This window comes from Mustela nivalis, assembly GCF_964662115.1.
Source record: "Mustela nivalis genome assembly, chromosome: 5".
In the NCBI taxonomy this organism is placed as follows: Eukaryota; Metazoa; Chordata; class Mammalia; order Carnivora; family Mustelidae; genus Mustela; species Mustela nivalis.
Window position 1 is genome coordinate 120,559,953 of NC_139024.1, and position 25,051 is coordinate 120,585,003.

Below are 25,051 nucleotides of genomic sequence, written 5' to 3' on the forward strand. Positions count from 1 at the left end.
ATGCCCCTTCGGATCACTGTTACATTTGTATCTCTGGGGTAAATACCCAGTAGTGCAGTTGCTGGGTCGTAGGGTAGCTCTATTTTCAGCTTTTTTTTTTTTTTTAAGATTTTACTTATTTATTTGACAGAGAGAGATCACAAGTAGACAGAGAGAGAGGCAGTCAGAGAGAGAGAGAGGGAAGCAGGCCCCCTGCCAAGCAGAGAGCCCGGTGCGGGACTCGATCCCAGGACCCTGAGATCATGACCTGAGCTGAAGGCAGTGGCTTAACCCACTGAGCCACCCAGGCGCCCATATTTTCAGCTTTTTGAGGAAACTCCATGCTGCTTTCCAGAATGGCTGCACCAGATTCCTGCCAACAGTGTGAGAAGGTTCCCCTTTCTCCGCATCCTCGCCAACATCTGTCATTTCCTGACTTGTTAATTTTAGCTATTTTGACTGGTGTGAGGTGGGATCTCATTGTGGTTTTGATTTGCATTTCCCTGATGCTGAGTGAGGCTGAGCACATTTTCAAGTATCCGTTACCCATCCAGATGTCTTTAGGGAAATGTCTATTCATGTCTTCTGCCCATTCTTAACTGGATTTTTTGTTTTTTGGTTGTTGAGTTTAATATGATCTTTACAGATTGTGGATAAAGCCCTGAGCAAATAAATTCTGCAAATAACCTCTCCCATCCTGTACACTGCTTTTTAGTTTTGTTGCATTGTTTCCTTTGCTGTGTCAAAATTTTTTATCTGGGTGAAGTCCCAAGAGTTCATTTTTCTTTTGTTCCCCTTGTGTCTGGAGATGTGTCTAGTAAGAAGTTGCCATGGCTGAGGTCAAAGAGGTTGCTGCCTGTGTTCTCCTCCAGGATTTTGATGGTTTCCTGCCTCACATTGAGGTCCTTCATCCATTTTGAGTCTATTTTCGTGTGTGGTGTAAGGAAATGGTCCAGTTTCATTCTTCTGCATGTGGCTGTCCAATTTTTCCAACACCATTTGGTGAAGTGACTCTCGTTTTTCTGTTGGACATTCTACCCTCCTTTGTCAAAGATTAGTTGACCATAGAGTTGAGGGTCTATTTCTGGGTTCTCTATTCTGTTCCATTGACCTATGTGTCTGTTTCAGCTTTGGTTTTCTTTTTCAACATTCCCCTGGTGATTTGGGGTCTTCTCTGGTTCCATAGAAATTTTAGGATTATTTTTCCAGCTATACAAAAAATGTAGCTACCCGGGTAGTTCAGCATTTAAGTGTCTGCCTTTGGCTCAGGTCATGATTCCAGGGTCCTTGGATCAAGTCCCACATTGGGCTCCTTTCTCGGCAGGGAGCCTGCTTCTCCCTTCCCCTGCTTGTGCATGCCTTCTCTCTCTCCCTCTCTCTCTCTTTCAGAGGAAGGAAGGGAGGGAGGGAAGAAGGAAAAACATTGACAGTGTTTTAATATGGATTGCATTGAATGTATAGATTTCTCTGGGTAGCATAGACATTTTAACAATATTTGTTCTTCCAATCCATGAGCATAAAACATTTTTCTATTTTTTTGTGTGTGTCTTGCTCAGTTTCTTTCACAAGTGTTCCATAGTTTTCAGTATACAGATTTTTTGCCCGTTTTGTTAGGTTTATTCCTGGGTATCTTATGGGTTTTGGTACAATTGTAAATAGGATCGATTCCTTGATTTCTCTTTCTTCTTTCTCATTGTTAGTGTTCAGAAATGCAACTGATTTCTGTGCATTGATATTATATTCTGCCACGTTGCTGAATTCCTGTATAATTTCTAGCAATTTGGGGGTGGAATCTTTTGGGTTTTCCACATAGAGTATCATGTCATCTGCAAAGAGTGAAAGTTTGACTTTGTTGATTCAGATGTCTTTTATTTCTTTTTGGTGTCTGTTATGGAGACTAGGACTTCTGGTACTGTATTGAACAACAGTAGTGAGAGTGGGCATCCCTGCCATGTTCCTGACCTTAGGGGGAAAGCTCTCAGTTTTTCCCCACTGAGAATTATATTCACTGTGGGCTTTTCATATATGGCTTTTATGATACTGAGGTACATTCCCTCTATTGATGTACCTTTAAATTACAACCTGCAATTATATGAAATATGGAAGTAAAAAAACCCTAAGCTAATGTGCTAAGCCTCCATCCCACAGAAGTCTCTTTAATACTTTGTCAAACAATGTGGGATATGAAAAAAACAAGATTAATTAAAAATGAAAATAAAACATTTCTGAAGTGATCATTTAAGTCTGTGAAAACTCTTTTGACTTATGAATAACTTCTAGAAACACATGCAAAGTGGGGATCACCTTGGACAAAACTGACTGAATGCAAGAAGACCATGATACCCTTGGTGTTGGGGGTCCCAAAGTGCTAGGGCAGAAGAGTTCATGGTGACTGCCTGGCACCCAGGGTTGGTTCTCTCTCCCTCCTTCTATAGTAAGATGTTTAGCAGGACACATCATCACCCAGCTAAAGACTACATTTCCCAGCTACCCTTGTCTCTAGGAAATGGGTGACTTGGTTCTGGCCAATTGGAATTGAGTAGAACTGAAACTTGTAATTTCCAAATTAAGCTGCTAAAATAAAAGGGGACTGTGTCCTCCCCTTTCCATGGGCTAAAATAGAAATCTAATGGTGATTCAAGAGCAACACCCTGAGGATGAAAGACCAAGCAGAGAAGAGCTTGGGTCCCTGACACTGTGTTGATGTCATACCAGCCCAGCCCACCTACTCAGACTGTTTCCAGAGAGAAACAAACTGTATTAAGGGTGGTGGATATTAGAGATATTCACAAATACTCTGGCTTTGTCGCCCTTCGGTCACATAGTAGGATTGAGCTTCCCTATCCATTTGCATTGCCCAATGAAATATTAGTTTGAGTGACACGTATCGTTTCTAAATGGAAGCTTTATGGGTCAAGACAGTCCTCACCATGCTCTTTTCTGCTAGTATGGCAACATTTGAGGTGGTGGCTGCTCCATCAGTCATTCCTGAGTGACACCAAAAGCAGAGTCTCTGCTGACCCTCACGGGACATGTATGTAATATGAGCAAAAACCAAATCTTTGTTTTAATCTATTACGTTATCACTGGAGTAGGAAAAAAGTAAATACCACCCAAAATTTGGGGGGCTGGAAAAAGTGATTTATTCTTTCTCATGCATTGGCCAGCTGGTTCTTCAGGGCTCACTCATACAGGCAACTAAGGGGTGATTTCAGAAGAGTCGGACATCGGGAGCTCTCTGTCTCATGGTCTTTCATCCCTAGCCTTGCACGGCAAGAGCAGTCTCAGGAAAGCATCCGAAGAGATCCAAAGCAAAGCTGCATAGTTCTTGAGGTCTGTCTTCAGAAGTCACATAACAACACTTCCATCCTGTTCTACTGGTGACAGCAAATCAAAGGGCCAGCCCAAGATACCAGGGTGGGGGAAACCTTATCTCACGATGGGAGGAATGGCAAAGTCATATTACAAAGAGGCATATACACTAGAATAGGAGAGATTTATGGCTGTATTTTGCAAACCACTATGGCAGCCAAGATTTGGGAGTTGTCTGTCATCAGAACACAATGAATTCTCACCTGGCAGAATACTTAAGCCATCGAATTTTGAGTATCTTCTTAAGACCACTGCTAGGAACTGAATCATGTCACCCCAAATTCATATGCTGAAGCCTTAACCCCCACTGTGACCATATTTCAAGATGATAGGGCCTATTAAGAGGTAACTGAGGTTAAATGAGGTAATAAGTGTGGGGCACTGATCCAATAGGCTAAGCATCTTTATAAGAAGAGACAGCAGGTTGGCAAGGATGCGGAGAAAGGGGAACCCTCCTACACTGTTGGTGGGAATGCAAGTTGGTGCAGACACTCTGGAAAACAGGAGGTTCCTCAAAAAGCTGAAAATAGAGGTAACCCTATGACCCAGCAATTGCACTACTGGGTATTTACCCTAAAGATACAAATGTAGTGATCTGAAGGAGCATGTGCATCTAAATGTTTATAGCAGCAATGTCCACAATAGCCAAACTATGGGAAGAACCTAAATGCCCATGAACAAATGAATGGATAACGAAGATGTGGTATATATATACGATGAAATACTATGCAGCCATCAAAAGAAACAAAATCTTGCCATTTGCAATGACGTGGATAGAACTAGAGGGTATTATGCTAAGTGAAATAAGTTAAACAGAGGAGGATAATTATATGATCTTTCTGATATGAGGAATTTGAGAGGCAGGGTGAGGGGTTGTGTGGGTAGGGAGGGAAAAAATGAAACAAGATGGGATTGGGAGGGAGACAAACCATAAGAGACTCTTAATCTCACAAAATAAACTGAGGGTTGCTGGGGGGTGAGGGAGATAGGGATAGGGTGGCTGGGTGTTGGACATTGGGGAGGGTATGTGCTATGGTGAGTGCTGTGAAATGTGTAAGCCTGATGATTCACAGACCTGTACCCCTGAAACAAATAATATATGTTAATAAAAAAGGCAAAAATTAAAAATTTTTTTAAAAAAGAAGAGACCACAGAGTGCCCTCTCTCTCCTTCCCTCCCCAACGGCCTTCCCTCCCATCCCTGTGCCTCACCAAGGAAAGGCCAAGTGAGGATGGCTGTCTGTAAGCCAGGAAGACACCAACCAGACACCAACCATGATGGCACCTTGTTCTCAGACTTCCAGCCTCCTGAGTTGTGAGCTAAGGTCTTTCTGTTGTTTAAGCCACCCCTTCTAGGGCATTTTATTATGGCAGCCCACACACACTAGTATATCTTCCCAGCTCACACGTAATAGCTGCCTTTAAAAAGGGGGTGATGCTGAGTGAAATAAGTCAAGCAGAGAAAGTCAATTATCATATGGTTTCACTTACTTGTGAAGCATAAGGAATAACATGGAGGACATTAGGAGAAAGAAAGGAAAAGTGAATTGGGGGAAATCGGAGAGGGAGATGAACCGTGACAGACTGTGGACTCTGAGAAACAAACAGGGTTTTGGAGGGGCCAGGGTCGGGGGATGGGTGAGCCTGGTGGTGGACATTAAGGAGGGCACATATTACATGGAGGACTGGGTGTAGTGCATGAACAGTGAATCTTGAAACACTGAAAAAATAACCTAAAATTTTTTTTAAAAAGGAGGGTGCCTTTCTTTCATGAGTTTCTGCCAGCATTCATTGAGTTAAAAAACTTAGCAGTGTATCAGAATTCGTTCTCCCTTCTTCCTTAAATTTTAAATTTTTTTAAAGATTTTATTTATTCATTTGACAGAACGAGATCACAAGTAGGCAGAGAGGCAGGCAGAGAGAGAGAGAAGGAAGCAGGCTCCCTGCCAAGCAGAGAGCCCAATGCGGGACCCCGAGATCAGAGGCTTAACCCACTGAGCCACCCAGGTGCCCTCAATTTTAAAGCTTACAAATTTTCCACTGGCCCCATGGGGGATGCTCTGAAAGAAAGGGGTATGTCCCTCAATTTTTCTTTTCCCCTTCCCACTGGCTGGAGTGCAGACGCACTGGTGGAAGCCAAAACAGTTGCCCTAAAACCACAAGATGGAAGTCACATGTTGATGATGGCAAATCAACAAAATCAAAGAAGCCCTGCTTCCCAATCCTGCCAGGCTATCGTGACTGCCCTGCACCGTTTATGCTCAGCCATTTAAGCCACTGTTATTTTAGCCCCAGTTTTAGCTGTCAAACATGTATGCAACAAAGATGCTTAGCCAGAAATCAATATAGCAGCCAAAGGCAACACCCACAGACATGTGCTTATCAGTGTCTAATCGAAGCTGCTGGAATAAAGACAACCCAAAACGCAGTGCTTTACATAAGGTATAAGTTTGCAACTCTTGCAAATAAGACAGGGTAAGCAGACAGGGCTGATCTGGCAAGGGTAGCCCTGGCTGGCAGGGCCCCGCTGCTCATCAGTATCACTCAGGATCCCAGGCTCCTTCCATCTGGTGTCTCTGCCATGCCACTGAGGACTGTCCTTGTCTGCATGGTTGAAGTCTCCATCAAGCCGGCATTCCAAGAACACCTGGGCGGCTCAGTCAGTTAGGCATCTGCTCAGATCATGATCCTGGGGTCCTGGGATCGAGTCCTGTACCGGGCTCCTTGCTCATCGAGGAATCTGCTTCTGCCTCTGCCTGCCTCTCCCTGTGCTTGAGCTCCCTCACTCTCTCTGTGTCAAATAAATACAAACTTAAAAAAAAAAAAAAAGTCTGCATTCCAGTCCCAAGGAAGTAGAATGAAAGAAAAAATAGGGAACAAGTGATGACATGGAAAGTCACCCAAATCTTCCACTTATATTCTGTTGGCAAGAAGTTGATTATATGAGAGGCTGGAAAATGTGTCCCTAGTTTGCCTACCATGTGCACATTCTCTTCTAATACGTATTAGAAGAGAATGGATTTCGGGAGACAACAATGGGAAACTAATTGCCCATGGAAAGGCTACATTGCATAGTGAGAAATGAAGGTGAACAAAAGGGAACCTGGGTGGCTCAGTTGGTTAAGTGACTACCTTTGGCTCAGGTTGTGATCCTGGAGTCCCAGGATCAAGTCCCACATTGGGCTCTCTGCTTGGTGGGGAGTCTTCTTCTCCCTCTGGCCCTTCCCCCTCTCATGCTCTCTCTCTCTCATTTTCTCAAATAAATAAAATCTTTATTTAAAAAAAAAAAGAAGGTGAACAAAGAAGTGGATCATTGGAGTTGGGTCCCAGTTCCAGTTCTCCATGAGGCCCAGTCCAGTGTGGAAGACCACGACCCGAGAGGCTCAGAACCTGAAGACACCAGATCTTTATTCCCCTCTTTAGATTCCCAAGTAGATTTTCAGTAGACCCCATTTGGTGAAGGTGACCTTGGTTAGTCTATTTTTGGCATCATTATAAAGCCTGGCAAATGCCCCCTACGTTTTCACTCCAGATGGAAAGAAGGAGGTAAGTAATGCTTCAAATGATAGCCCCTCCATTCCTGCAAGTGCCTTCCCTCTTATCCAAATTTCTTATAAATTCAAGGTTTCTAATACATACTTTCAGGGGACCAATTCTTTTTTTTTTTTTTTCCTAAGATTTATTTTTTTAATTGGCAGAAAAAGAGACAGCACAAGCAGGGGGAGTAGCAGGCAGAGGGAGAAGCAACTCCCTGTCTAAGCAGGGAGCCCAACATGGGGCTCAATCCCAGGACCCAGGGATCATGACTTGATCCAAAGGCAGATGCTTAACCGACTGAGCCACCAGGCACCCCCAGGGGACCAATCCTAAAGAGTAGAAAGCAACACCCCATACTCTGCAACTCATCTTCTATTCACAGGTTGAAAAAAAGAAATGATGACATGATGGTCTCTCAGGATGTCTTACTACTACTGTGGGGACCTCAACTCCTTGAAAATTTTATATGAGGGGCACCTGGGTAGTTCAGTTCATTAAGCATCTGCCTTCGGCTCAGCTCATGATCTCAGGGATTGGGTCCTCATAGGGATCCCTGCTCAGCAGGGCTTCTTTTTTTTAAAGATTTTATTTATTTATTTGACAGAGAGAGATCACAAGTAGGCAGAGAGGCAGTCAGAGAGAGAGGAAGGGAAAGGGAAGCGGGCCCCCTGCTGAGCAGAGAGCCGGATGTGGGACTCGATCCCAGGACCCTGAGATCATGACCTGAGCCGAAGGCAGCGGCTTAGCCCACTGAGCCACCCAGGCACCCCTCAGCAGGGCTTCTGCTTCTCCTCCTCTCTCTGCCTCCTCCCCCACCCCATTCGTGCACTCTCTCTCAAATAAATTAATAAAATCTTAAAAAAAAAAAAAAAAAAAAACACAAGAGTCCCTGTTCCTATTCTCCAAATGAAAATTTCATATGAAAAATGGTTGGCCTATGGGACAGGCAGGGCCCTTGTAGTGTAGTCTCCTTTCAGACAGTCTATTCCTTGTCCAGTCTGGGCACTTAACATGGGCCTAAGTGACATCGTAGGATCTGCCCCCCTCAACCTCCAACTGCAGGGCCAATTCCCATTTTCAGATCACCCCCTGGCTTGCAAACAAGGCTGGCTTGGCCTGCTTCATAACCTACTGTGTGACTTTTGCTATGGATTCAACATTACTCAACACTCCTCTGTTTGTAGGGGATCTGTTCTTGCCTCACTCACATTCTTTGGGCCCTACCACTGGGGACAGCCACTGACTTCCAACACCAATGTCTCCATCTCTTGCCTGAGGGTGTCTCAGGTGTCCCATGCACAGAAACCTGGGAATGTCAGAGAATGAAGGCCCCGCTGAAAGCAGCCTTCAACCTGTGACTTCAGGGAATGGGCATATAAATATCACAGCTCACTCACTCCCCACCACAGGACCACTCTGAGGTTCTACACCCCAGGCTTCTCCAGGGTTCCTCAGTGGGGCTAATCTCTATTCATCAGCAATGATAAATTTGCTTGATGACACGCCTTTTATTAACCACCTTCCTTCCCACTCCCCTACCCCTGTTTCCTGACACCACCTCCTTTGCCCTTGAATCCTTGTCTCACAGGCTGCTTCTGGGGAAGAAGACTTCATATGAAGGAGGTGCTCTGTGCCAGACACTATTCTAAACCCTTTGTGTGTAGAGGCTCCCTTCACCCCCACAAATAGCCTATGACACAGTTTTTGTCATCACCCCCACTTTACAGATGGGAAAGCTGAGGCACAGAAATGTTCAGTGACTCACTCCAGATTCACACAGGTGCCAAGTGAAGAGCCAGGGTTCAAAGCTAGGCAGCATGGCTCCTGAGTCCACACTCACAGCCCAGTGCTTCATGCCTCTTCCTAACCCCTTCTCTGAAGAGGCTCATCTGAGCTTCCTGAATTCCCCTCCAGTCCCAGCTGCCCACCCACCCCCTTGCACAGTGCCTTCCCGAGCCCTCCTTCCCCTGGTTGCTTGCCTCTGGCTACCCCCTGTCCAGTGACATCTTCTCCATTCTTCTCCAATCCCTCATCTTCGAGGAAGCTCTCTATAGTTCTCCAGATTCCTACAAGGCCCACACAGGATGTGCTGCCTTCTAGTTCTTTGTGTGCTTATCTCAACCTCTCCTAAGAAAGGGCCACGGGTTTCTGTTGAAACTATGAGCTCCCTGAGTAAGATCAAGGCTCATGGTTATACCCCAGCCTCAAGATTACACCCCAGCAGAACCTCCTCTCCAGTCCTATTCTTGCTCCGGGTAAACAGTACCCTTTAGATCAGCAACAGAAGTGTCTTTGGTTTCTAATCCTTCCACTTTTTTTTTTTTTTTAAGTTTTATTTATTTAAGTAATCTCTCCCCCAGTGTGGGGCTTGATATCTCAACCCCAAGATCAAAAGTCACATTCTCCTCTAAGCCAGCCAGGTGCCCCCATCCATTTCTTTTTTAAAAAAATATGTTTACATAAGGTTGGACCCCACCCATGTCCTCTGGAAAAGGCCACAGTTAGGGCTTAGGTAAACAATGCCCTCATTCTATTGTGCATTGACCTACATACATGGAACTAATTGCCCAACTCTAACTGTCAGAAACCTTTACATAAATCACCCTTAGAGCCTTGGGAAAGGGTTATGCCCAGTCTCTAGCCCCTCTCCCACCCCAGGGTCCTCCAGGCCTCTGAACCCGAGGCCAACTTGCAGGCCTAGACTCTGGGTCAGGACACTGAACCTCCTCTTCTCACTCATCCATTGCACAAACAGTTCCTGAGAATTAAGCAAGACATCAAAGGCAGAGTGGAGACCTCCCAAGAAATAGAAGGCTTGTCTGTGACCTCCTGTAAGGAGCCATATCCTTCATATGGAAACTCAGTCTCTGGAAACAGACAAGCCTGGGATACACCAGTATGTCTGTCTCTCCACAACACAGCTCTCACCTCACCTCTGTCCATCCCATCCCTCCAAAGTCTCCCAGTCCTGGGTGGCCAGTGATGCATGTCACTCACCCTCCTTCACTTTTTGCCACCTATGGGGAGGCTGTTCTTCGTAGCCCAGGTGAAATGGTGGTGACCATGACTCTGACTCATGTGCTCAGGGGTCAGCTAGAGAAGGGCAAGGGGAGAGATGGCTTCAGGCCATACCTCCCTGGATCCTGCTCTCACCACCTCCATCCCCCAGACCTGGACTTATTTTTGGTGGGAGGGGGGACCTTACCATCCCTCCTCTGCCCTTTCATTCAAAATGCCTCCCGGGGTGTCTGGCTGGCCCAGTTGGTAGAGCACGTGACTCTTGATCCCGGGGTTGTGAGTTTGAGCCCCACACTGGGTATAGAGATTACTTTAAAAAAATTATTTTAATAAATAAAAAAAATATGCTTCTGTAATGTTTTTCTCCATATCCTGGGGAATGTGTGTGTTGTGGAGGCAGTGCGGGGGGGATGCTTCATCTCTTTTCCTCTTCTGGATCCTAGCTCCCGCCTACCAAAAGGGCAGTGCTGGGGTTCGAAGAAGGGCAGTCTCCCACCCCCTAATGCTGCCAAGGGGCAGGGAGAGAACTTTCCAGTGTAGAAGGGACATACATTCATGCCTTGCTTTTCTACCAGACTCAAAGCACTCCAGCAGAACTCCTTGTGTCCCCATATCTGGCCCCAGCCCCCGTGTGGTAGAAGGAATTCAGGCTTTGACTGAAGATGGCCTGGAACCTCAGGTTTGGCTTGACAAATTTATTAGCCATTTCACAACCTTACTTATCCTTTTTTGTCATCTGTCACACAGGGAGCCAACAACATAATCCACTGCCCTTGAGGCTACCTGTGAGAATTAAATTAGGGCCATGAAAATGAAAGCTTCTTTTCCCTTATAGGTGTGGAAGGGGGGGGTACAAAGCTATTCACCACGGCATTCATTGTCAGCACAAATGTTTGGAAATAACCTACATCCATTAACAGAGGAATAACACTCCGCTCCTTGTAGTTTGGACCATGGGTCGTTATGCAGCTTCTGAAAGCTTTCAGGCTTATGTATGTATGAAGTGCAAGGTCTCAAGATACTATTCATGAGATGTACTTTTTAACTAAGCTGACATTCAAAACCATAAATGGTCTGTTGCCATTTATGCAGAAAAGTGGGGGCAAAGAGGATGTAGCTACATCTGCTCTTTCTATGTGCACAATTTCTCTGGCAAGGTGTACAAAAAACGGGATGACAGAGTTGTCTTCAGGGAGACCTAGGGGCTAGAAAATGGGGTGTGGGGCAAGGAGAAAGATGCACTCTTCTCAAAATCCCCTCTCTTTCTCTTTGCACTCTTGTTGGGTACATGTGGTACAAATTCAGACAGATGGAGGGAAACATAAGGAGCCAGAGGAGAAAGTTCTGGAACCAGGCAGAAAGACTCCTGCAGAGGCTCTCTGGGGGAGTCAGCGCCTCTTCTGTATCCTTGGTCTGTCCCCAGTGGAAGTCCTGAAAAAGCCATCTTACAGGGAAAAGTGGCTTGAATGTTCCAACACACCAAAAGAGTCACCCTGCTGAGCTACTAACAGGAGCTCCTCACACAGTCTCTCCACAGACAAATTAAGTTTTATTTTCTAAAACTTCAAACGGATGCAAAAGTAGAGAAGAGTATAACAAACCTCCATGTACCCACCACCTAGCTTCAAGGGTCCTCAGTATATGGACACTACTGCTTCATCTCAGACCCACCCACTCCTTCTGGGATTATCTTTAAACAAATTCAAGGTATTATATTACCTTTCACCTGTTAATATACATAGGTATGTACCTCTAATAGATAAATACTCCTTTTTGAGAACACAATGATAATATAATTATCCCACTTTTTTAAAAATCAGCAATATCAAATCTATTTTTAGGGGTGCCTGTGTGGCTCAGTCATTTGAGTGTCTGCCTTCAACTTGGGTCATGATCCTGGGGTCCTGGGATCAAGCCCCAAATTGGGCTCCCTATTCAGCAGGGAGTCTTCTTCTCCTTCTCCCTCTGCCCCTCCCTTTCTACTCATGCTCTCTCTCCCTCTGCCCTATCAAATAAACAAATAAAATCTTTAAATAAAATAAAATCAAAAATTGTTTTATTGTGGTAAAATATACATAAGATAAAATTTACCATCTTCCGCATTTTTAAAAAGATTTTATTTATTTATTTATTTGACAGAGAGATCACAAGTAGGCAGAGAGACAGGCAGAGAGAGGGGGGAAGCAGGCTTCCTGCTGAGCAGAGAGCCTGATGCAGGGCTCCATCCAAGGACCCTGAAGTCATGACCTAAGCAGAAGGCAGAGGCTTAACCTACTGAGCCACCCAGGTGCCCCACATCTTCCACATTTTTTTTTTAAGATTTTATTTATTTGTTTGACAGAGAGAGATCACAAGTAGGCAGAGAGGCAGGCAGAGAGAGAGGAAGGGAAAGGGAAGCGGGCCCCCTGCTGAGCAGAGAGCCCGATGTGGGACTCGATCCCAGGACCCTGAGATCATGACCTGAGCCGAAGGCAGTGGCCTAACCCACTGAGCCACCCAGGTGCCCCATCTTCCACATTTTTAAGTATACAGTTTAGTGGTATTAAATACATCCACAGAGTATTGTGACATCATCAACCAAAAGGAGTAGGAGCAGAGTTATAAGAGAGCAATCTTTGTATGATATTGAAGTTAAGCCAGTATAAATACAAATTAGTGTTACAACGTTAAGATATCAAAAGTAATCCCCATGGTAAACACAAAGAAAATAGTTACATAATTTATACAAAAGGAAATGAGAAAGGAATTTAAAATGTTTCACTACCAAAAAATCAACTGAACACAGTAATACAAGAAATGAAGGACAAATAAAGTTATAAAGCATTATAGAAAAGAAATAGCAAAATGATAGGAGTAAGTACCTCCTAATCAGTAATTACTTTAAATGTAAATGGATTAAATTCTCTAATCAAAATGCAGAGATAGGCATACTGGATTTTAAAAATATATGATCTAACTATATGCTGTCTACAAGAGACTCAATTGAGAGCCAAAGACAATCTATCAAGATAGACTGAAAGTGAAGGGATGGAAAAGAATACTTCAAGCAAATGATAGCTAAAAGAAAACAAGGGTACATATACCAGTAACTGACAAAACAGACTTTAAATTAAAAAAAATTTAAGAGACAAAGCAGAACATTATATATTAATACAAGTCTCAATGCAGCAAGGACATATAACAATTATAGCTCTTTCACCCTAATCATAGACCATTAAAATATATGTAGCATAAAGGGTCAGAATTAAAGGGAGAAATAGACAAGGCTTACAAGCATAGTAGGAGACATAAATGCCCCATTCTTAGCAATGAACAGAAGAACCAGGGGCACCTGGGTGGTTCAGTCAGTTAAGCATTCAACTCTTGATCTCACCTCAGGTCTTAATCTCAGAGTTGTGAGTTTGAGCCCTGCATTGTGCTCCACACTGGGCATGGAACCTACTTTAAAAAAACAAACAAGCAAAACAATGAATAGAATAACCAGACAAAAAGTAAGTGAGGACACAGAGCACTTAAACAACACAATAAGCCAACTAGATCTAACAGACTTGTACAGAACACTACCCAACAGCAATAGCACACACATCCTTCTCCAGTGCATGTGGGACATTTTCCAGGATATACCAGGTATTAGGCCATAAATTATGTCTCAATAGATTTCAAAGATAGATATCATACCCAATATTTTCTCCAATCATAACAGGATGAATTTAGAAACCATCAACAAAAGTAAAACTGGAAGGGGCCCCTGGGTGGCTCAGTCATTGAGCATCTGCCTTCAGCTCAGGTTACAGTGGGAAACCTGCTTCTCCCTCTCCTACCCGCTCTGCTTGTGTTCCCTCTCTCGCTGTGTCTCTCTGTCAAATAAATAAAGAAAATCTTAAAAAAAAAATAAAACTGGGAAACTCATAAATTTGTGGAAATTAAACAACACACTTTTAAACTATAGATCAAAGAAATCCGAAGGGAAACTAGAAAATACTTAAAGATGGATGAAAATGAAGATACAACACAACAAAACTTATGAGATGCAGCAAAGGCAGTATTAAGAGGAAAATGTATAACTATAAACACATATTAAAAAACAAGAAAGTTCTCAAATCAACAATCTACCTTTACAACTTCAGGAATTAGAAAAAGAGCAAACTACACCTAAAGCTAGCAGAAGGAAGGAAGCAATGAAGGTCAAAGCAGAGATAAACAAAATAGAAACTAGAAAACCGGTAAAGAAAATCAATGAAATCAAAAGTTGTTTCTTTGAAGAGATCAACAAAATCAACAGACTTTATCTAACTGGACTAAGAAAAAAGAGAAGACACAAATTACTAGAAATAAAATTGGGGACATTGTTCCAGAAATAAAAAGGATTGTAAGTGAATACTGTGAGCAACTGTACATCAGCAAATTGGAAAACCTAGATGAAATGGTCAGATCTATTTTTCTAAATATTTTATTTATTTATTTGACAGAGAGAGATAGATCACAAGTAGGCAGAGAGGCAGTCGGGGTGGGGGAAGCAGGCTCCCTGCTGAGCAGAGAGCCCGATGGGGAGCTTGATTCCAGGATGCTGAGATCATGATCTGAGCTATAGGCAGAGGCTTAACCCACTGAGCCACCCAGGGACCTCTGGTCAGATGTCAGATCTTTGTTTTTGTTTTGTTTTTTTTAAGATTTTATTTATTTATTTGACAGACAGAGATCACAAATAGGCAGAGAGACAGTCAGAGAGAGAGGAAGGGAAGCAAGCTCCCTGCCAAGCAGAGAGCCTGATGCGGGGACTCCATCCCAGCACCCTGGGATCATGACCTGAGCCGGAGGCAGAGGCTTTAACCCATTGAGCCACCCAGGCGCCCCTGGTCAGATCTATTTTGAATAATATGTGTGACATTTCACCTTTGACACACCGACTGGTCCTTTTCTTAATTGAGATATAACACACATATAGTGCACAAATATTAAGTATACAATGCATTGACTTTTTTAAAAAGAATTTATTTGGGGGGGTGCCTGCGTGACTCAGTCAGTTAAACATCTATCTTCAGCTCAGGTCATGATCTTAGGGTCCTGATATTGAGCCCCATGTTGAGTCCCAAGTTGGGCTCCCTGCTCAGCAGGAAGTCTGCTTCTCTCTCTCACTCTCCCTACTTATGCTGTGTGTGTGTGTGTGTGTGTGTGTGTGTGTGTGTGTGTGTGTGAAATAAATGGATATAAACTTTTTTAAAAAAGTTAAAATATAAAAATTTTAAAACTGGGCGCCTGGGTGGCTCAGTGGGTTAAGCCGCTGCCTTCGGTTCAGGTCATGATCTCGGGGTCCTGGGATCGAGTCCCACATCGGGCTATCTGCTCAGCAGGGAGCCTGCTTCCCTCTATCTCCCTCTCTGCCTGCCTCTCCGTCTGCTTATGATCTCTCTCTGTCAAATAAATAAATAAAATCTTAAAAAAAAAAAAATTTAAAACCCCTTTTGACCATTAAGTGACTAAGATCAAACAAGCAAATAAAAAGACTAGAAAAGACACAAAGACACTGCTACACAATAGGCTATGTCAAAAATATCAAACAAGCCTCCGCCGGCGCCCACCAGAGCCTGTTCATGTCGACTGACCAGAGTCCCGAATTCTCCCCTCGGAGCCGGTCCACACTGCCCCGATCCCAGCTTTCTATCCTTTGAAAACACTAAGAATAATGTCCCTACATCAGTTTTTACTAGAGCCAATCACCTGTCATGCCTGGAACAGGGATCGTACCCAGATTGCTCTTAGCCCCAACACTCACGAAGTCCACATCTATAAGAAGAACAGGAGCCAGTGGGTGAAAGCTCATGAGCTCAAGGAGAATAACGGACACATTACAGGTATCGACTGGGCTCCCAAGAGTGACCACATCGTCACTTGTGGGGCAGACCACAATGCCTACGTCTGGAGTCAGAAAGATGGTGTCTGGAAGCCAACGCTGGTGATCCTGAGAATTAATCGTGCAGCGACTTTGGTCAAGTGGTCCCCGCTAGAGAACAAATTTGCTGTGGGAAGTGGAGCACGACTCATTTCTGTTACTTTGAGTCTGAAAATGACTGGTGGGTAAGCAAGCACATTAAGAAGCCGATTCGCTTCCACGGTCCTCAGCTTGGATTGGCATCCCAACAATGTCTTGCTGGCAGCAGGATCCTGTGATTTCAAATGCAGAGTGTTTTCTGCCTACATTAAAGAAGTGGATGAAAAGCCAGCCAGTACGCCCTGGGGCAGCAAGATGCCTTTTGGTCAGCTGATGTCAGAGTTCGGGGGCAGTGGCACTGGCGGCTGGGTGCATGGGGTCAGCTTCTCTGCCACCGGGAGTCGCCTGGCCTGTGTCAGCCACGACAGCACCGTATCCGTTGCTGACGCCTCAAAAAGCCTGCAGGTCTCAACTCTGAAAACAGAGTTCCTGCCCCTCCTGAGTGTGTCATTTGTCTCAGAGAATAGCGTTGTAGCCGCGGGCCATGACTGCTGCCCAATGCTCTTTAACTACGATGACCATGACCGTGGCTGCTTGACCTTTGTCTCCAAACTAGACATTCCAAAACAGAGCATTCAGCGCAACATGTCTGCTATGGAACGCTTCCGCAACATGGACAAGAGGGCCACGACTGAGGACCGCAACACAGCCTTGGAGACGCTGCACCAGAATAGCATCACTCAAGTGTCTATTTATGAAGTGGACAAGCAAGATTATCGCAAATTTTACAATACTGGCATCGATGGAGCCATGACAATTTGGGATTTCAAGACCTTAGAGTCTTCCATCCAGGGCCTCCGGATAATGTGAAGCTGAGTGAGCCTCCCAGATCCAGCATGACAAACTGACAGACTGACAAACTGACACATGCGCTGACAAAGCCCCGCCATGTGCATGGTGGTGAGGAGAGCCAGCCACAAGGAAACACTGAAGACACGTTTCATGCAAATACTGTGTGTGTTTTTTTGTTTGAATATAATTGGTGACAGTGTTGGTTTTTTAAAAGCAGCAGTGATATGGGGTTATTTTGTTTTTGTTTTTGCTATTTCATTCCATTCTTGACCAAAGCTTCTCTTTAAGTAGTTTATTATGGAAAATTGTCACACTAACTTAAAGGAGAGGGTGGGAGATACGTCAATTGTCGCCTCAACAGTTAAATAAAAGTACTGAATGTGTAAAAAAAAATCAAACAAATAAATGATAAAGCTCAAGGAACATAAGTACAAAGTCACCTTGTAAGTTACACCTACCACTGAAATGAATAAATGAGCCATTTATACATTAGACTTCCATGAGTGTTATTGGCCTGAGCCCGTCCTTCAGAGCCCAGTCATATCTGCATTTTTAAAATCCCATTTCTGAGACAGACCTTTTTGGAAAATGACCAGATGTAGGTCAAGCCACCCCATCAGAGCCACCCATCATGCTTGCTCTGATGACATGCTACCATCTTTCTATAAGTTACCACAAAACCTACTCCATGAGGTTTCTGTACTAGAGTAAGGTGCATAAATTAGCACCTAGCAGAGTAACTGACAGAAAGCAGTAATTTAAGAAACATTAGGTCCCCTGTAGCAGCCACTTTTTGTGCACTTTATCTTCTCTGCCCCTCTCTGATTTCAGCTGTGGCTGAGGTGGACAGTTCTTTGGAGCTCAGACTCAACTTGTGCTAAATCATCCCAACCTGGGTCTTTTCCAACACCTTGGTGCCCATTGGTGGCTAAATGCTCCTGCCTCCTGTCCTTCTGGAGAATGTTCTATTTCCCTCCTCAGAAACTTCCATGGCGCATAACAGTAACATCGTCCTCAATGGGCTTTTCCTTCTTCACGATATCACACTGCCTGACTTCTGCATTCTAGAATCATCTAAATTAACTGCCTAAACCTACATCTCAGCCTCCAATTTCAGAGACACACAAATTAAAACTGTCCCTTTCCCACTCTCCTCTCCCATAATCCATTGTTCTTCTTTCACAGGTTTTCCCCAACCAACACGCCAGCCAAACCTGGACTGGAACAGGAACATGGAGAATTACAATCCATTGATTTACTGGTCTTTGCCCATTCCTAGAGCACAAACTGCTCAAGGGCAAGGACCCTGTGACATGCTTGGGATCCTCAGTGTCCAATGGAAGAGGAGGCAGTTGTCCCATGGAAGCAGGTAGGCACTACACCAAACTGTGGTAGTCACTGAGGCTGTTCACCAGTTTGTCCTGTTTTCCGCCTTCTTCCAGGCACAAGGTGGCACTGAATTTCTCTCAGCACTCTAGAAGTTAGGCATAGCCATATAGCTTGCTCTCACCAATGAAACGTGAGAATAAGCCACGTGTGCTGTTTTTTCCAGGCAGAAGTGCTCATTGCCAGTGTGACCTGAGCTATTGTGGCGCCCTCTTTTGGTGGTACCTGCTTTAACCTGGATCCCAAGTGACTTGTCATCAGAGGCCCCCAACACCATCACACTGCCAACAGGTAGCGTTCGAAAGTAATAAACAGCTGTGTGAAGCTCCTGAGATTGTGGTCCTGTTTGTTACTGCAGCGTTGCTTAGCCATTCTGACTGATACAAGCTGAGATAGGAGTGCATCTGGAGGTTACAGAGACACAAAGGGGAGGGAATCAGATCTCTCAGCGGTTCAGATAGGCTACACAGGGGAATTGGAAATAAGCTTTAAAAGAAATATTCAACTACTGGAGGAGTGAGAGCAGTCCAGGCAAAGCAATCTGTGTGGGGAAAGGCTTGGAGTCTGGAACCCCAGAGTGTGCTAAGGAAACTGCAGGTAGGTTAGCAAGTTGTAGGGTGGGAGAGGGAAGGGGAGGCGACAGTAAGATGAGGCTGGGTAGGAGAGTCTGCCCTACTCAGGAGCCACATTGGTGGCTTGTAAGGGATTAGTTATATGGCATTTTAGGCAGGGTAGCGAAATGATTTCATCAGCATTTCAAAAAGATTCTTCTGGGACTGTGGAAGGTGAAGAGGAAGACCAGTTAGGGGACATTTATAATCCTTCCAAGAGACCAGGGGCTACACGGAAGCAGAGTAGTGGGGAAGGAGAGCCAGGACAAGTGCTGAGGGGTCGATCTTAGAGGCCCCTCTGTGCTTTCTGCTGGGCTCTCACGACACCCAGGCTGCCCGCATCTCAGTGCTCACCCCAGCATACTCTGGTTACTTACTTATTAATTGCAGTCTTCTTGAGGGTAGGAAATGTCTTTTTCTTTTGTTTTTTGTTTTGTTTTGTTTTTGCTTTTAAAGATTTTATTTATTGGGGCGCCTGGGTGGCTCAGTGGGTTAAAGCCTCTGCCTTCGGCTTGGGTCATGATCCCAGGGTCCTGGGATCGAGCCCCACATCGGGCTCTCTGCTCCTCAGGGAGCCTGCTTCCTCCCCTCTCTCTCTGCCTGCCTCTCTGCCTGCTTGTGATCTCTGTCTGTCACATAAATAAATAAAATCTTTAAAAAAATATTTAAAGATTTTATTTATTTATTTGACAGAGAGAGAGACGGCAAAAGAGGGAACACAAGCAGGGAGAGTGGGAGAGGGAGAAGCAGGCTTCCTGCTGAGCAGAGATCCTGATACGGGGCTTGATCCCAGGATGCTGGGATCATGACTTGAGCCAAAGGCAGACACCTAATGACTGAACCACCCAGGCACCCCTGTTTTTTTGTTTTTGTTTTTACAGATTAACATTTTATTACTCAATTTAAAAGGCAGTGTAATATTAGAGAGATTTTAGCTTCCTGGGAAACCAACAAGAAAAGCAAAATGTGTCCAATAAAAAGACACAGGTTTTTAGCTTTTAAAGGGATAGCTTTCTTTGTCCAGAGCTATATTTGACAGGACAATTTTTTGTATTAAAATGATTGCTCCAGGGTGCCTGGGTGGCTCAGTCGGCTAAGGGTTTCACACTTGGTTCTGGCTCAGGTCACGGTCTTGGGGTTGTGGGATCAAGCCCCACATCGGGCTCTGTGCTCAAGGAGAGCTTTAGGTTCTCTTCTCTCTCTCCCTCTCACCCGCACACACACTCTCTCTCTCAAATGAATAAATAAAATCTTTTTTTAAAAACCTGAAATTCTATACCTATTAAACACTAACTCCTTGTTTTCCCCCTCCCCAGCCCTGGTAACCACCATTCTGCTTTCTGCCTCTATAATTCTAACTGTTCTAAGTGTCTCATATAAATGGAATCATACAGCATTTGTCCTTTTGCATCTGGCTTATTTCCCTTACCACAAAGGTCCATAAGTTTCATCCAAGCTGTAGCATGTATCGGAATCTCCATCCTTTTTAAGGCTGAGTAATATTCTATAATATGCGCATCCACATTTGGCTCATCCATTCATCTGTTGATGGGCATCTGGGTCGTTCTCATGTTTTAGCTACTGTGAATAATGTTGCTGTGAATATGGGTGTACAAATGTCTCTTTGAGACCCTGCTTTCAATTCTTTTGGATGTATACCCGGAAGTGGAGTTTCTGAATCACATGGTAATTCTATTTTTAATTTTTTGGAGGAACCACCATAGTGTTTCAGTACCATTTGGTATTCCCACCAACAAGGGTTTCAGTTTCTCCACACCCTCAGCAAGTGTGTCTTACTCTCCTCTGAACCACCTGCACTAGCTCACCATTGGCACACTGTAGGAACCCATATATTTATTAAATGGAAGGGGAAGAGATTTGGTGGTAAAGAACACATGAGGGATGAAGGGCAAAGAGAAATCTGCATTGAATCCCAAGTTTTTACCTTGGGTGATGGGATGGATGGAGAAACAGATGGGATGGGATATATGGAGAAACAGGTTTGGAGAGAAAGAGAAAGATACTGTCCAGGACATATCGTGTTTTAAGTACTTCTAGAACATTCAGGAGAAGGTGGATATTCTAAACCTGAAACAGGAAGCAGGTCTGGTGGGAAACAGAAACATGGGACTCTGTATCAGTCATGGTTCTCCAGAGAAGCAAAACATAAAGAGATTGGGGTGCCTGGGTGGCTCAGTCGGTTAAGCGTCTGCCTTTGGCACAGCTCATGATCCCAGGGTCCTGGGATTGAGCCCTGAACCAAACCCCACGTTGGGCTCCCACTCAGCATTAAGTCTGCTGCTCCCTTTCCCTCTGCCCTTCCCCACTTCCCTCCATCCCCGCTCATGCTCATTCTCTCTCATTCTCACTCTTGCTCTCTCTCAAATAAATAAAAATAAAATATTTAAAAACAACTATATACAAAGAGATTTATTTTTAGGAATTGGCTCATGCATTTATGGGGGCTGCCAAGTCCAAAATCCACAGGGCAGGCCAGCAGGCTGGAAACTCAGGGAAAAGTTAATGTTGTGGTCTTGAGTTCGAATTTGTAGAGTAGGCAAACAGGCTGGAAACTGAAGTAAGATTTCCATGTGATAGTCTTGAGTTTCTCTGGGAAACTTTGTTTTTTGCTCCTGAGACCTTCAACTGATTGGATGAGGCCCACCCACATTATCAGGGAAAACCTCCTTTGAGTCAACTAAGTGTAGAAGTTAATCATATCTACAAAACATCTCACAGAAACATCCAGAGTAGTGTTTGACTAAAGCACTGGGTTCTATAGCCCACCCAAGTTGACACATAAAACTAACCATCACAGAGTCTCCTGGGTGATAACCCACCACTTAACAGCACAAGCGATGGCCCATGGAGAACAAGAAGAATAAAGGCCAAGGACACCAACAGTTAAAAGGTGGACAAAGGAAGAGAGTGAGGGGTTGCAGAGGAGTCTGAGGTTGTATAAGGAAGGGAAGCCAGAAACCAGGGGAAGGCAGTGTATCTATCAGACATGCACGATCAAATGTGCCCCGGGCTGCAGAAGGCTCAAGTGAGGTGAGCTCTGGAATTCAGGAAGCTTGTGGTGACCTTTTCACAAGCAGCAGCAGGGCCACTGCTGGGGAGTGTAAATTGATACGACTACTTCAGAAGATACTTCAGCATCAGGCAGGGGAGTGAAGATGTGGAGATGTGAAGATCCCATCACCCAGCAGCAGTTCCACTGGTAGGAATACAGCAGTACCCAACCCCTTATCCGCAGCAGTAACCCCATCCACGGCAGTAACCCCTCATCCGCGGCTGCTGTGTGTGGATGCTTGCTACTCAGTCTGGTCCACAGATCAGCAGCCCTGGCATCGCCAGGAGCCAGTAGAATGCAGAGCCTCCCGTACCAGCCAGACCTTCAGCCTCAGAATTATGCATGTAAACACATGTCCAGATGATTCACGTGCCCAACAAAGTGTGAGAAGCACCTCATCTTCAACCTTTCTTGCTCGTGGTTTTTTTTTTTTAAGATTTTATTTATTTATTTACAGACAGAGAACACAAGTAGGCAGAGAGGCAGGCAGAGAGAGAGTGGGGGAAGCAGGCTTCCTGCCAAGCAGAACCCGATGCGGGCCTCAATCCCAGTACTCTGAGATCATGACCTGAGCCGAAAGCAGAGGCTTAACCCACTGAGCCACCCAGGTGCCCCCACCCTTGCACATTTTTATGCTATCATCTAAAATGTTCCTGGAATGTTTAAGTTGTTGCAAAAAGATGCAATTTCCAGTGTGTTGTAAACACTAACCCTTTTAAAAAGTGCTATTTCCCTCTTTTAAGGACAGCCTCCCTGATTCATTAAAAAGTCCATGACCACTCTCTTCTGTAACAGTCAGAAATTTCACGTTCCATTTCGTCTGAATTCATATTTCTCTTCCGACCTATCAAAACATTATCTTAATAAAATATGGCTTGTGTCTCAAAGTCTACTATACTCTGCAATGAAAATATGTATATAGATAAAAATTCATTTTGATCAATTTCAATTTTATCACCCAGCCAGGAGTGCCTGGCTGGCTCAGTGGGGAAAGCATACAAGTCTTGATCTCGAGGCTGTGTGTTTGAGCCCACATTGGGTGTAGAGCTTACTTAAAATAAAATAAATAACCTTTCTTTAAAAAAACTAAATTTTTAGGAGCACCCAGGTGGCTCAGTTGGTTAAACATCAGATTCTTGATCTCAGCTCAGGTCTTGATCTCCGGGTCATGAGTTTGAGCCCCAAGTTGGGCTCCACGCTGGGCATGGAGCCTAGTGAAAAAATATATATTTTTTTCTTAATTTTCTGTGGCCTTAAGGCTCTAAGTTTCAAACTTTTCCTTCTGGATTAAGTAATTATTATGATTATCATTAATAATTAGTTTGTCAAAACAACATGCATATATGATAAATTTTGCTAAATAATGATTAAGCAAAAATAAAATAAAATTACAGGGGTGCCTCAGTGGCTCAGTTGGTTAAATGTCTGACTCTTGATTTCAGCTCAGTGATGTCAGCTCATAATTTGAGGGTCTTGGGATGGAGCCCTCTGTAGGTCTCTGCATTCAGTGGGGTGTCTGCTTGAGATTCTCTCGCTATTCTTCTCCCCCTGCCCCTTCCCCCATACACACTCTCTCTTTCTAAAGTAAATAAATAAATCTTCTAATTAATCAATTAATCAGATTAGATTAGAAGTGCAATTCCAGGTGCACCTGGCAGGTTCAGTCAGTAAAGCATTCAACTTTTGATCTTGGGGTCATGAGTTCAAGCCCCACATTGGGTATAGAGCTTAAGTAAGTAAGTAAATAAATAAATATTTAAAAAAATACGTTGGTAACATATAATATTTTTTAAAAAGAAGTAGAATTCTAAATAAGATCATTGGGCCCTTTCTTTTCAATTAGTTCATGTATTTATGGATGAACATTACTTACCATTAGAATTAGATAGGATTCAGCATGAATTCTATTCTAGTTTTCATTTTTTTTTAAATATTTTATTTATTTATTTATTGTCAGAGAAAGAGAGAGCAGAAGCAGGGGGAGTGTCAGGCAGAAGGAGAAGCAGACTCCCTGATGAGCAGGGAGCCTGACACAGGACCTTATCCCAGGACCCTGGGATCATGACCCAAGCCAAAAGCAGACGCCCAACTGACTGACCCACCCAGGCATCCCCCTAGTTTTCATTTTTGTAGATTTAAGAACTGAAAATTTTGTTCCCATAAATATGTAGATATAAATAGAGTCTTGTCATAGCAATGTCACTAAGTTCTTTGAAATCGTATGAAGTTATATACCAAAACACAGTGACTCATCATCAAAAATCAATCAGCTGGTTTCTTCAACAAATGGTGCTGGAAAACTGGATATTCAAAAGCAAAAGAATGACGTGGAACCCCTACCTCATGTTGAATACAAAAATTAACTCAAAATGGTTCAACAACCTAAATATAAGAGTTTAAGCCATAAAACTGTTAGAAGTTCATGACCTTGGATTTGGTGATTTTTTTAAGTTGTTGTTGTTGTTATTGTTGTTGTTTAGTAATCTACATGCAATGTGGAACTCAAACTCATGACCCTGAAATCAAGGGTCGCACACTCTCCTGACCAAGCCTTCATTGATGGGTTCTTAGATATGGACACCAAAAGCACAAGCAACAAGAGAAAAAATAGATAAATTGGATACCACCAGAATTTTAAATATTTGTACTTCTAAGGACTTTATTACTATTTTTTTAGTACGCTCTTACATCCAACATATATCTTGCACTCATGACCCCAAAATCAAGAGTGGCACACTCTGCTGAGTGAGCCAGCCAGGTGTCCTGATCTAAAGACATGTCATCAAGAAAGTAAAAAGGACAACCTACAGAATGGAAGAAAATATTTGTGAATCACATATCTTATAAGAATCCAATATCCAGAATACATAAAGAACTCTTACACTTCAACAACAAAGAGGCAAATAAAAGATAATAAAAAAAATTTAAAAATTAAAAAAATTTAAATATGGTCAAAGGACTTGGATTGGTATTTCTCAGAGAAGATATACAAGTGGCACCAACAACCACATGAATAGAGACTCAACATTGTGAGTCATTAGGGAAATGCAAATCAAAACCACAATGAGGGGCGCCTGGGTGGCTCAGTGGGTTAAGCCGCTGCCTTCGGCTCAGGTCATGATCTCAGGGTCCTGGGATCGAGTCCCGCATAGGGCTCTCTGCTCAGCAGGGAGACTGTTTCCCTCTCTCTCTCTCTGCCTGCCTCTCAGTCTACTTGTGATTTCTCTCTGTCAAATAAATAAATAAAATCTTTAAAAAAAAAAAAACCACAATGGGCTACCACTTCATACCCACT

At 43.8% G+C, this 25,051-nt stretch overlaps 1 pseudogene across 1 annotated transcript; it reads left to right on the plus strand.

Annotated features, from left to right (window-relative positions):
- Nucleotides 1-15,368: 15,368 nt before the first annotated feature.
- LOC309865841 (actin-related protein 2/3 complex subunit 1A pseudogene) lies at nucleotides 15,369-17,092 on the plus strand (annotated as a pseudogene). Its single transcript has one exon. The product of its transcript is annotated as an actin-related protein 2/3 complex subunit 1A pseudogene (transcript).
- Nucleotides 17,093-25,051: the final 7,959 nt, after the last annotated feature.